Source organism: Bubalus kerabau, chromosome 6 (genome assembly GCF_029407905.1).
Source record: "Bubalus kerabau isolate K-KA32 ecotype Philippines breed swamp buffalo chromosome 6, PCC_UOA_SB_1v2, whole genome shotgun sequence".
In the NCBI taxonomy this organism is placed as follows: Eukaryota; Metazoa; Chordata; class Mammalia; order Artiodactyla; family Bovidae; genus Bubalus; species Bubalus kerabau.
In genome coordinates, this window is record NC_073629.1 from 52,382,997 (window position 1) to 52,395,854 (window position 12,858).

General features: G+C 40.5%; 1 protein-coding gene across 4 annotated transcripts in view; it reads left to right on the top strand.

The window, feature by feature from the left end:
• Positions 1 to 12,858, top strand: part of TGFBR3 (transforming growth factor beta receptor 3) — a 207,967-nt gene that overhangs the window by 19,498 nt on the left and 175,611 nt on the right. For 2 of the 4 annotated variants that reach the window (XM_055585178.1, XM_055585179.1), the window contains exon 2: positions 11,409 to 11,541. The exons of the other annotated variants lie outside the window; for them this stretch is intronic. The gene's annotated coding sequence lies outside the window, so the exon portion shown is untranslated. The remainder of the gene's footprint in view (positions 1 to 11,408; positions 11,542 to 12,858) is intronic. 4 annotated transcript variants of the gene reach the window in all.

Genomic DNA, 12,858 nt, shown 5'->3' on the forward strand with positions numbered 1-12,858 from the left:
TTGGCCTTGGAATACAGAATGAAGCAGGGCAAAGACTAATAGAGTTTTGCCAAGAAAATGCACTGGTCATAACAAACACCCTCTTCCAACAACCCAAGAGAAGACTCTACACATGGACATCACCAGATGGTCAACACCAAAATCAGATTGATTATATTCTTTGCAGCCAAAGATGGAGAAGCTCTATACAGTCAACAAAAACAAGACCAGGAGCTGACTGTGGCTCAGACCATGAACTCCTTATTGCCAAATTCAGACTGAAATTGAAGAAAGTAGGGAAAACCACTAGACCATTCAGGTATGACCTAAATCAAATCCCTTATGATTATACAGTGGAAGTGAGAAATAGATTTAAGGGCCTAGATCTGATAGATAGAGTGCCTGATGAGCTATGGAATGAGGTTTGTGACATTGTACAGGAGACAGGGATCAAGACCATCCCCATGGAAAAGAAATGCAAAAAAGCAAAATGGCTGTCTGGGGAGGCCTTACAAATAGCTGTGAAAAGAAGAGAAGCAAAAACCAAAGGAGACAAGGAAAGATATAAGCATCTGAATGCAGAGTTCCAAAGAATAGCAAGAAGAGATAAGAAAGCCTTCTTCAGCAATCAATGCAAAGAAATAGAGGAAAACAACAGAATGGGAAAGACTAGAAATCTCTTCAAGAAAATTAAAGATATCAAAGCAAGATTTCATGCAAAGATGGGCTCGATAAAGGACAGAAATGGTATGGACCTAACAGAAGCAGAAGATATTAAGAAGAGATGGCAAGAATACACAGAAGAACTGTACAAAAAAGATCTTCATGACCCAGATAATCACGATGGTGTGATCACTGACCTAGGGCCAGACATCCTGGAATGTGAAGTCAAGTGGGCCTTAGAAAGCATCACTACGAACAAAGCTAGTGGAGGTGATGGAATTCCAGTTGAGCTATTTCAAATCCTGAAAGATGATGCTGTGAAAGTGCCGTACTCAATATGCCAGCAAATTTGGAAAACTCAGCAGTGGCCACAGGACTGGAAAAGGGCAGTTTTCATTACAATCCCAAAGAAAGGCAACGCCAAAGAATGCTCAAACTACTGCACAATTGCACTCATCTCACACGCTAGTAAAGTAATGCTCAAAATTCTCCAAGCCAGGCTTCAGCAATATGTGAGCCATGAACTTCCTGATGTTCAAGCTGGTTTTAGAAAAGGCAGAGGAACCAGAGATCAAATTGCCAACATCTGCTGGATCATGGAAAAAGCAATAGAGTTCCAGAAAAACATCTATTTCTGCTTTATTGACTATGCCAAAGCCTTTGACTGTGTGGATCACAATAAACCATGGAAAATTCTGAAAGAGATGGGCATACCAGACCACCTGACCTGCTTCTTGAGAAATTTGTATGCAGGTCAGGAAGCAACTGTTAGAACTGGACATGGAACAACAGACTGGTTCCAAATAGGAAAACGAGTATGTCAAGGCTGTATATTGTCACCCTGTTTATTTAACTTATATGCAGAGTACATCATGAGAAACGCTGGCCTGGAAGAAACACAAGCTGGAATCAAGATTGCCGGGAGAAATATCAATAACCTCAGATATGCAGATGACACCACCCTTATGGCAGAAAGTGAAGAGGAACTCAAAAGCCTCTTGATGAAAGTGAAAGTGGAGAGTGAAAAAGTTGGCTTAAAGCTCAACATTCAGAAAACAAAGATCATGGCATCCGGTCCCATCACTTCATGGGAAATAGATGGGGAAACAGTAGAAACAGTGTCAGACTTTCTTTTTTTGGGCTCCAAAATCACTGCAGATGGTGACTGCAGCCATGAAATTAAAAGACACTTACTCCTTGGAAGGAAAGTTATGACCAACTTAGATAGCATATTCAAAAGCAGAGACATTACTTTGCCAACAAAGGTTCGTCTAGTCAAGGCTATGGTTTTTCCTGTGGTCATGTATGGATGTAAGAGTTGGACTGTGAAGAAGGCTGAGCACCCAAGAATTGATGCTTTTGAACTGCGGTGTTGGAGAAGACTCTTGAGAGTCCCTTGGACTGCAAGGAGATCCAACCAGTCCATTCTGAAGGAGATCAGCCCTGGGATTTCTTTGGAAGGAATGATGCTAAAGCTGAAACTCCAGTACTTTGGCCACCTCATTCGAAAAGTTGACTCATTGGAAAAGACTCTGATGCTGGGAGGGATTGGGGGCAGGAGGAGAAGGGGATGACAGAGGATGAGATGGCTGGATGACATCACTGATCGATGGACGTGAGTCTGAGTGAACTCCGGGAGTTGGTGATGGACAGGGAGGCCTGGCGTGCTGAGATTCATGGGGTCGCAAAGAGTCGGACATGACTGAGTGACTGATCTGATCTGATCTGATCTGATGTAGAATTCCTACCTACAAGTATAGGTAGCTCAAGAGTGAAGTGAAAAGTAAAAGTGCTAGTTGCTCAGTTGTATCCAACTCTTTAGGACTCCATGGACTGTAGCCTACCAGACTCCTCCATCCATGGAATTCTCCAGGCAAGAATACTGGGTTGTATAGCCATTCCTTCTCCAGGAGATTTTCCTGACCCAGGGGGCGAACCTACATCTCCTGCATTGGCAGGCAGTTTCTATACTGTCTGAACCACCAGGGAAGCCCAGGTAACTCAAGAGTGATCCTTCTTTTTTCCTTTCTACTGGCAAGCACAGAATATTGAGTCTTAGGCTCTAGGATAATAATTCCCTTTGGTAGAGACAAGCTGCTAATGATAAGTAATACAGCTTTTGTACAATTTCATTTGATTTCTTGTTACCACACTGTGATGTAGGTAAGGTTAGTTTCAGTTCAGTTCAGTCACTCAGTCATGTCCGACTCTTTGTGACCCCATGGACTGTAGCATGCCAGACTTCCCTGTCCATCACCAACTCTTGGAACTTGCTCAAACTCATGTCCATTGAGTCAGTGATGCCATCCAACCATCTCATCCTCTGTCATCCCCTTCTCTTCCTGCCTTCAATCTTTCCCAGCATCAGGGTCTTTTCCAATGAGTCAGTTCTTCGCATCAGGTGGCCAAAGTATTTCAGTTTCAGCTTCAGCATCAGTCCTTCCAATTAATATTCAGGACTGATTTCCTTTAGGATTGATTGGTTGGATCTCCTTGCAGTCCAAGGGACTCTTAAGAGTCTTCTCCAATGCCAGAGTTCAAAAGCATCATTTCTTCAGTGCTCAGCTTTCTTTAGTTTATTTTCTTTTTTTTTTTAATTAAAATTTAAAAATTTAAATTTTTATTGAAGTGTGATTGAGACCAACAACATTTTTTTTTAATTTTATTTTATTTTTAGACTTTACATAACTGTATTAGTTTTGCCAAATATCAAAATGAATCCACCACAGGTATACACGTGTTCCCCATTCTGAACCCTCCTCCCTCCTCCCTCCCCATTCCCTCCCTCTGGGTCGTCCCAGTGCACCAGCCCCAAGCATCCAGTATCGTGCATCGAACCTGGACTGGCAACTCATTTCATACATGATATTTTACATGTTTCAATGCCATTCTCCCAAATCTTCCCACCCTCTCCCTCTCCCACAGAGTCCATAAGACTGTTCTATACATCAGTGTCTCTTTTGCTGTCTCGTACACAGGGTTATTGTTACCATCTTTCTAAATTCCATATATATGCGTTAGTATACTGTATTGGTGTTTTTCTTTCTGGCTTACTTCACTCTGTATAATAGGCTTCAGTTTCATCCACCTCATTAGAACTGATTCAAATGTATTCTTTTTAATGGCTGAGTAATACTCCATTGTGTATATGTACCACAGCTTTCTTATCCATTTATCTGCTGATGGACATCTAGGTTGCTTCCATGTCCTGGCTATTATAAACAGTGCTGCGATGAACATTGGGGTACTCGTGTCTCTTTCCCTTCTGGTTTCCTCGGTGTGTATGCCCAGCAGTGGAATTGCTGGATCATAAGGCAGGTCTGTTTCCAGTTTTTTAAGGAATCTCCACACTGTTCTCCATAGTGGCTGTACTAGTTTGCATTCCCACCAACAGTGTAAGAGGGTTCCCTTTTCTCCACACCCTCTCCAGCATTTATTACTTGTAGACTTTTGGATCGCAGCCATTCTGACTGGTGTGAAATGGTACCTCATAGTGGTTTTGATTTGCATTTCTCTGATAATGAGTGATGTTGAGCATCTTTTCATGTGTTTGTTAGCCAACTGTATGTCTTCTTTGGAGAAATGTCTATTTAGTTCTTTGGCCCATTTTTTGATTGGGTCATTTATTTTTCTGGAGTTGAGCTGTAGGAGTTGCTTGTATATTCTCGAGATTAGTTGTTTGTCAGTTGCTTCATTTGCTATTATCTTCTCCCATTCTGAAGGCTGTCTTTTCACCTTGCTAATAGTTTCCTTTGATGTGCAGAAGCTTTTAAGGTTAATTAGGTCCCATTTGTTTATTTTTGCTTTTATTTCCAATATTCTGGGAGGTGGGTCATAGAGGATCCTGCTGTGATGTATGTCAGAGAGTGTTTTGCCTATGTTCTCCTCTAGGAGTTTTATAGTTTCTGGTCTTACGTTGAGATCTTTAATCCATTTTGAGTTTATTTTTGTGTATGGTGTTAGAAAGTGTTCTAGTTTCATTCTTTTACAAGTGGTTGACCAGAGTTCCCAGCACCACTTGTTAAAGAGATTGTCTTTAATCCATTGTATATTCTTGCCTCCTTTGTCAAAGATAAGGTGTCCATATGTGTGTGGATTTATCTCTGGGCTTTCTATTTTGTTCCATTGATCTATATTCCTGTCTTTGTGCCAGTACCATACTGTCTTGATAACTGTGGCTTTGTAGTAGAGCCTGAAGTCAGGTAGGTTGATTCCTCCAGTTCCATTCTTCTTTCTCAAGATCGCTTTTGCTATTCGAGGTTTTTTGTTTTTCCATACAAATTGTGAAATTATTTGTTCTAGCTCTGTGAAGAATGCTGTTGGTAGCTTGATAGGGATTGCACTGAATCTATAGATTGCTTTGGGTAGTATACTCATTTTCACTATATTGATTCTTCCAATCCACGAACATGGTATATTTCTCCATCTGTTAGTGTCCTCTTTGATTTCTTTCACCAGTGTTTTATAGTTTTCTATATATAGGTCTTTAGATTCTTTAGGTAGATATATTCCTAAGTATTTTATTCTTTCCGTTGCAATGGTGAATGGAATTGTTTCCTTTAGTTTATTTTCTTACAAATGAAGAAACTGAGGTTCCATTCTAATCTAAACCACCTTTCTTGTCTGACTGCTATCAGAGTTTTAACTGATCATCTTAGCACTCTAGGCTCCCTTGGTGTGTTCCCCACATGGTACCCAGAAAAGTCTTTATTTATTTTTAATTAATTTTTTTCCATTTTATTGAGATATAATTCACACGTAACATTGCATAAAATACAACATAATGATTTGTATATTGCAAAATAATTACCATAGTAAGTTTAGTTAACATCCATTACCTCACATAGTTAACAGCTTTTTTATAACTTGTGTTAACTTTTAAGATTGATTCTTACCGACTTTCAAATGTACAATACAGTATTGTTAACTACAGTCATCATGTTGTACATGCTATCCCCAGAACTTATTTAGATAACTGGAAGTTTATACCTTTTGTCTACAGTCACCCATTTCCTCTACTGTTCACTCCCGCTTTTGGCAATACCAATCTGGTCTCTGTTCCTAAGAGTTCAGTTTTTTAGATTTCACAGATAAGTGAGCTCATATAGCATTTGTCTGTCTCTGACTTACTTCACTTAGCATCTTGACTACGAGATCTATCAGTTTTGTTGCAAATGGCAGGATTTCCTTCTTTTGTGGCTGAGTAATATTCCATTATAGACACACCACATTTTCTTTATCCAGTCATCCATCAGTGGACATGTAGTTTGTTTCCATGTCTTGGCTACTGCAAATAACACTGCAGTGAACATGGGGTTGCAAATATCTCTTTTGCAGTGATTTAACTTCCTTTAGATATATACCCTGGAGAAGGCAATGGCACCCCACTCCAGTACTCTTGCCTGGAGGATCCCATGGATGGAGGAGTCTGGTAGGCTGCAGTCTGTGGGGTCGCTAAGAGTTGGACACGACTGAGCGACTTCACTTTCACTTTTCACTTTCATGCATTGGAGAAGGAAATGGCAACCCACTCCAGTGTTCTTGCCTGGAGAATCCCAGGGACAGGGGAGCCTGGTGGGCTGCCGTCTATGGGGTTGCACAGAGTTGGACACGACTGAAACAACTTGGCAGCAGCAGCAGCAGCAGATATATACCCAGAAGTGAAATTGCTGGATCATATGGTAGTTCTATTTTTAGTTTTTTGAGAAGCCTCCAGCTGTTTTCCACATGGGCTTCCCTGGTGGCTCAGTGGTAAAGAATCTACTAGCAATGCAGGAGATGTAGGCGACCACCTGCAATGCAGAAGATGCAGGTTGAATCCCTGGGTCAGGAAGATCCCCTGGAGAAGGAAATGGCAGCCCACTCCAGTATTCTTGCCTGGAAAATTCCATGGCCAGAGGAGCCTGGCAGGGTATAGTTCATGGGGTTGCAAAGAGTTGGACACAACTGAGCAATTAAACCACCCCCATAGTGTTTTCCACATTGCCCGTACCAGGGAAACTTTAAAAACCTACTAGGATCATGGCACTTTCCTGCTTAAACTCTTGAACCTGTTCCTTTCCCTTCCTGTTGACTCTGCAGCCATGCTCCCTTCAGCATCAGTGACTTGTAATCGTTCCTTTATCTGTAATGTTATCCTTCACCAGAGCTTTTAAATCTTTACTTATCCTTCAAGTGGTGATACTTTTTTAAAGAGCTCTTATCATAGCCTATAATTACATTTTTTTGGTGATTATTTGCTGGTTATCCCACCACACTTTAAGCCTACAAGGGCAAAAAATATGTCTCTTTTTGTGGCCATTATATTCCCATTGCCTGGCATGGAATAAGCAATAAAGATTTACTGAAGGGAGAAATGAGGCTCAGAAAATTAAATTCTTGCCTAATGTAGTAGATGGTGTTACTTTTACTAGAATATAAGCACCATGAAGGCAGGATTTTTGGCTCCTTTTTTCCCTGCAATATCTTTGATATCTTTAACAGTGCCCGGCTCCTCATAGTAAATATTTATTGAATATTGATTATACTTGGATGCAATTCCAAAGATTTCTTATCCACATCCAGGACTTTTGCCCTCTTTGTGCCAAGTCTGTCTAAAAACGGGGATTTGGGATTAGCCAGTTTCTCTGTGTTATAGAGATATGGGAGAGTTGCTGCTGTGACTCAGTAAGGTGGTTTTGCTGTCTCTGTGTACAGGTCTTAGTTCAGTTCAATCGCTCAGTCGTGTCCAACTCTTTGCGACCCCATGAATCTCAGCACGCCAGGCCTCCTTGTCCATCACCAACTCCCAGAGTTCACTCAACTCACGTCCATCGAGTCAGTGATGCCATCCAGCCATCTCATCCTCTGTCATCCCCTTCTCCTCCTGCCCCCAATCCCTCCCAGCATCAGAGTCTTTTCCAATGAGTCAACTCTTCGCATGAGGTGGCCAAAGTACTGGAGTTTCAGCTTTAGCATCATTCCTTCCAAAGAAATCCCAGGGCTGATCTCCTTCAGAATGGACTGGTTGGATCTCCTTGCAGTCCAAGGGACTCTCAAGAGTCTTCTCCAACACCGCAGTTCAAAGGCATCAATTCTTGGGCGCTCAGCCTTCTTCACAGTCCAACTCTCACATCCATACATGACCACAGGAAAAACCATAGCCTTGACTAGACGAACCTTTGTTGGCAAAGTAATGTCTCTGCTTTTCAATATGCTATCTAAGTTGGTCATAACTTTCCTTCCAAGGAGTAAGCGTCTTTTAATTTCATGGCTTCAATCAGCATCTGCAGTGATTTTGGAGCTCCAAAAAATAAAGTCTGCCACTGTTTCCCCATCTATTTCCCATGAAGTGGTGGGACCAGATGCCATGATCTTCGTTTTCTGAATGTTGAGTTTTAAACCAACTTTTTCACTCTCTTCTTTCACTTTCATCAAGAGGCTTTTGAGTTCCTCTTCACTTTCTGCCATAAGGGTAGTGTCATCTGCATATCTGAGGTTATTGATATTTCTCCCAGCAATCTTGATTCCAGCTTGTGTTTCTTCCAGTCCAGCGTTTCTCATAAGGTACTCTGCATATAAGTTAAATAAGCAGGATGACAATATACAGCCTTGACGTAGTCCTTTTCCTATTTGGAACCAGTCTGTTGTTCCATGTCCAGTTCTAAGTGTTGCTTCCTGACCTGCATACAGATTTCTCAAGAAGCAGGTCAGGTGGTCTGGTATGCCCATCTCTTTCAGAATTTTCCACAGTTTATTGTGATCCACACAGTCAAAGGCTTTGGCATAGTCAATAAAACAGAAATAGATGTTTTTCTGGAACTCTCTTGCTTTTTCCATGATCCAGCGGATGTTTGCAATTTGATCTCTGGTTCCTCTGCCTTTTCTAAAACCAGCTTGAACATCAGGAAGTTCACAGTTCACGTATTGCTGAAGCCTGGCTTGGAGAATTCTGAGCATTACTTTATTAGCATGTGAGATGAGTGCAATTGTGCGGTAGTTTGAGCATTCTTTGGCATTGCCTTTCTTTGGGATTGGAATGAAAACTGCCCTTTTCCAGTCCTGTGGCCACTGCTGAGTTTTCCAAATTTGCTGGCATATTGAGTATAGCACTTTCACAGCATCATCTTTCAGGATTTGAAAGAGCTCAACTGGAACTCCGTCACCTCCACTAGCTTTGTTCGTAGTGATGCTTTCTAAGGCCCACTTGACTTCACATTCCAGGATATCTGGCTCTAGGTAAGTGATCACACCATCGTGATTATCTGGGTCGTGAAGATCTTTTTTGTACAGTTCTTCTGTGTATTCTTGCCACCTCTTCTTAATATCTTCTGCTTCTGTTAGGTCCATACCATTTCTGTCCTTTATTGAGCCCATCTTTGCATGAAATGTTCCCTTGGTATCTCTAATTTTCTTGAAGAGATCTCTAGTCTTTCCCATTTTGTTGTTTTCCTCTATTTCTTTGCATTGATCGCTGAGGAAGGCTTTCTTATCTTCTTTTTGCTATTCTTTGGAACTCTGCATTCAGATGTTTATATCTTTCCTTTTCTCCTTTGCTTTTCGCTTCTCTTCTTTTCACAGCTATTAGTAAGGCCTCCCCAGAGGGCAGACACAATGAAACCATACTCACAGAAAACTAGTCAATCTAATCACACTAGGACCACAGCCTTGTCTAACTCAATGTAACTAAGCCATGCCTGTGGGGCAACCCAAGATGGGAGGGTCATGGTGGAGAGATCTGACAGAATGTGGTCCACTGGAGAAGGGAATGGCAAACCACTTCAGTATTCTTGCCTTGAGAACCCCATGAACAGTATGAAAAGGCAAAATGATAGGATACTGAAAGAGAAACTCCCCAGGTCAGTAGGTGCCCAATATGCTACTGGAGATCAGTGGAGAAATAACTCCAGAAAGAATGAAGGGATGGAGCCAAAGCAAAAAGAATACCCAGCTGTGGATGTGACTGGTGATAGAAGCAAGGTCCGATGCTGTACAGGTCTTAAAGGGCATCCAAATGTCATCAAACAGTAGTATCTGTTCTGTATCCTGAACACCCCTTTTTTCAGGCTGCCAAGCTATATATTGATGTCATCCATCCTGCCTTTTTTCTAAATCCCCTGAATAACATGTTGAATATCCATCAGAGCAGTTCTTCTATCAGCTTTTATTTAACCATTTGCAGACTTAACAGTATACCTTTTCCCAAAAAATTCACTTAAATGGCAAACTAGAAACATTTTAATGATCTGCTAGAAAACGTTTTCATGCTGAAGGACCAGAAAATCAGGTGTTATTTACTATTTGGGTTTAGGGAATGGGTCATTTTTTATTCCACTCAATATACACATCTTTAAGATCTTCACATTTGTTGAATATTTTCCATATTGGGGGCTGAACAGTCATAGTGTTAAGATATGACAATGCAAAGATTTGTGCTTTATCTTCAAAGAACTTGAGTCATACAGCATCACCAAGGACTGCTTATTTATTATGACCACCACCCACAGTCCTGAAGTCAAGTCTTAGTTTGTGATCAGTAATGATTTGTGCAAAGTGCACATGTCAACATGGAAGTACTGATGTCTGATGGCAGCTATGGCAGGCTTCCCTCTCTCTTGGATAAAACATTCTGTTTCCAGAGATTGAGCACTGAGGGAGAGAAAACGGTTCCTAGTTTGTGGCAACTGACCTGGAACTTCAAGGTAGAGTGCTGTCATGGGAAGACCTTGTTTCTAGTCTTGACTCTGCCTTATTGTTAATATTTTGGTCAAGTGCTGGTCTTGGAGATTGGGCTTCTCTTCATCCATGAATTCTGTTGAGCTCGTCTAAGTTTAAAAGCTGTTCATGTTATCTTTAGCAGGCTAATTCTTTTAATTGAGAAATTGATTGGGTGGAAGCTAATTGTAGGTTCCAATTTTGAATAATCTCATGTTCTTAGCCACTGTGTTAGCTCTCTAAGGGGAAGTTAGTAATCTTTTTTGCTGGCTGTTAGCTTATTGCCAGGCATTGTTTCACCACATTTTCCCTCTAAGATAGAGCAAGGTTTGCGCTTAAAAAAATTCCTGATCAACCCAGGGAATACTAATCGTTCCCAACCAATTCCTTTTGAATATTGGTTCAAAAAACCATGATGTATTTCAGGACTCATTTGGGTAGGGGTTTTCAGCTTATCCTGGTCTTTCCCTGTGAACTCCTTGTATCACTAGAGAATGTGGGGCAATGCACTAAGTTTAATGACCTTAGAAATAGACTCAGGGGAAATTAGAAGAATTAGTATCACATTCATTAAAAAAAAACTCCATTAAGGTCTCACTCAGAATTATTTTTTGTTCATTTGTGGATACTATAAGTTTTGGTACCCTTTGAATGGAATACATTACTTTGAAATGTGGGCAAAATGACTGTTTCACAGTATCTTTCAAATTGTTCTTTTAAGATTTTGAGCACCCTATTTATATTTCTAAAGAAAGCTATTTGTTCTTCAAGTCCAAAGAGATACAGAGAGGTCAGAAAACCAGGGTGGTTGAGTCCCTGATCTGTGCAGATTGAGTGTGAGACCTCAGATTGAGTGTGAGTATATAACCTCAGAAAAGGAAAAGAATCGGCAGTTCCCTAGTTTTGTTCCAGATCTGTGACTTTTTCGAAGCTCTTGATCATCCTGTGTTCTTCTGTTAGGAAACTGATCCCCAGGTTGTGTGTTCAGCCACTGATATGTGCAAGTCTTGGCCAAAACTGGAGTTCCAATGAATGGAATGACACACTTCCCTTTTTATTCTCCTCTGCCTTAGGATCCTGTCACCACATTGGGAAGATTAGACAAAAACTCTCTGCAGTTTATTTTCTCTTTTGAACAAGTTACATTGTGGAGGTACTTTTAAGCTAAAAGAAGAAAAGCTCCTTCTTTGTTCGAAGCAGCAGTGTGTAAGTTTCAACTTGTCTTGGACTTCCTCGGAGATGTTTTAAGATCCGGTGTAAACTTGCTGTGGTTTGCCTTTGGGCATCAAACTGTTTAGCTTGGCTCTATTATATCTGTAATTGTTGCATTTTAATAATTACCCAATATTCTTGTCAGCAATTTGCAGTCTATATTTTTAATAGAACTGTTTGCCTTTCTTTCCCAGGTTCATTCAGACTTGGTTTAAGCCCTGGATTAATGTGCACAGCCCCACAGACCCTCTGCAGCTGAAGGCAGGGGGTGACACAAGTTTATTAAATATTCCTACAAGCCTCGTGCTGGTTATGTAGTTTGTGTGCACCATAAAAATCCTCTGGGAAGTCATCTTCTGAGATCTCCTTATAGGGTTTTGCTTTATAAAAGTTGCCCTTTTAGTATTTGTTGAAATAACACGTTCTTCTAGAGTTTTCCTTATCCATCCATTCAGGAAATCTAATTTTTTGAAGGGCAAAAAATAGGGACAAATTCTCTTTGCTGTCATTGATTTTTTTTTTTTTTTTGTCATTGATTTTTAAGGTAACCGAGGAGACTTCCATTATACGTGAGGTGATGTGGAATTATGGTGGCAATCACTTTAAGCAGTGATTGGAAACAATTTTATGGTGTCCAGAGTTATGTCTATAATTTAGTCAGTTTTTGAAATAAGACCATTGTGCCACCAATGAACTGTGCCTCATTTTGCTTGATAACTTTGTTTTCTTAGTGATCTGCTCTTTAGCTTATTCCTTTTGGTGTCCATTGTAATGTTTATTTTGCAGTAAACAAAAAGTTAAACTGATTTTTCAGTAGCTACAAATTATGCAAATAGGTATACCCTAATTTTTCTGCTTTTTTGGTTCAAATTTACCTCAAAGGGAATGGACCAGCAATGATAATAATAGCTAACATTTATTCATTGCTTATTATGAGCTAGGCACTGTTCTAAACAATGTATCTATGTTAACTCATTTAATCCTCACAATAGTTAGTGGAAGTTTCATCCACGCAGAGCGTCCAGGTCGACGTCACTCATTTGGGAGGTGGCGGAGTGGATTCACACCTATGCAGACCTTTTACTGCCACTCTAAGCTGTATTTTACTCATACTAGGTTTTTAAAACCATTTTCCTACCAAGATTGGACCACAGTGCCTCCTGCATATGTAATAGTTCAGTTTTAAAGCATATATAAAACTTATCTTTGAAATTCGAACATTATTGTTATTGCTGGGTAGGTAATACTCGTAAAACCCAAAAGGGAGTTCACTGAAAAGGTTTCCGCCCTCTCCTACCACTGTACCCCAAT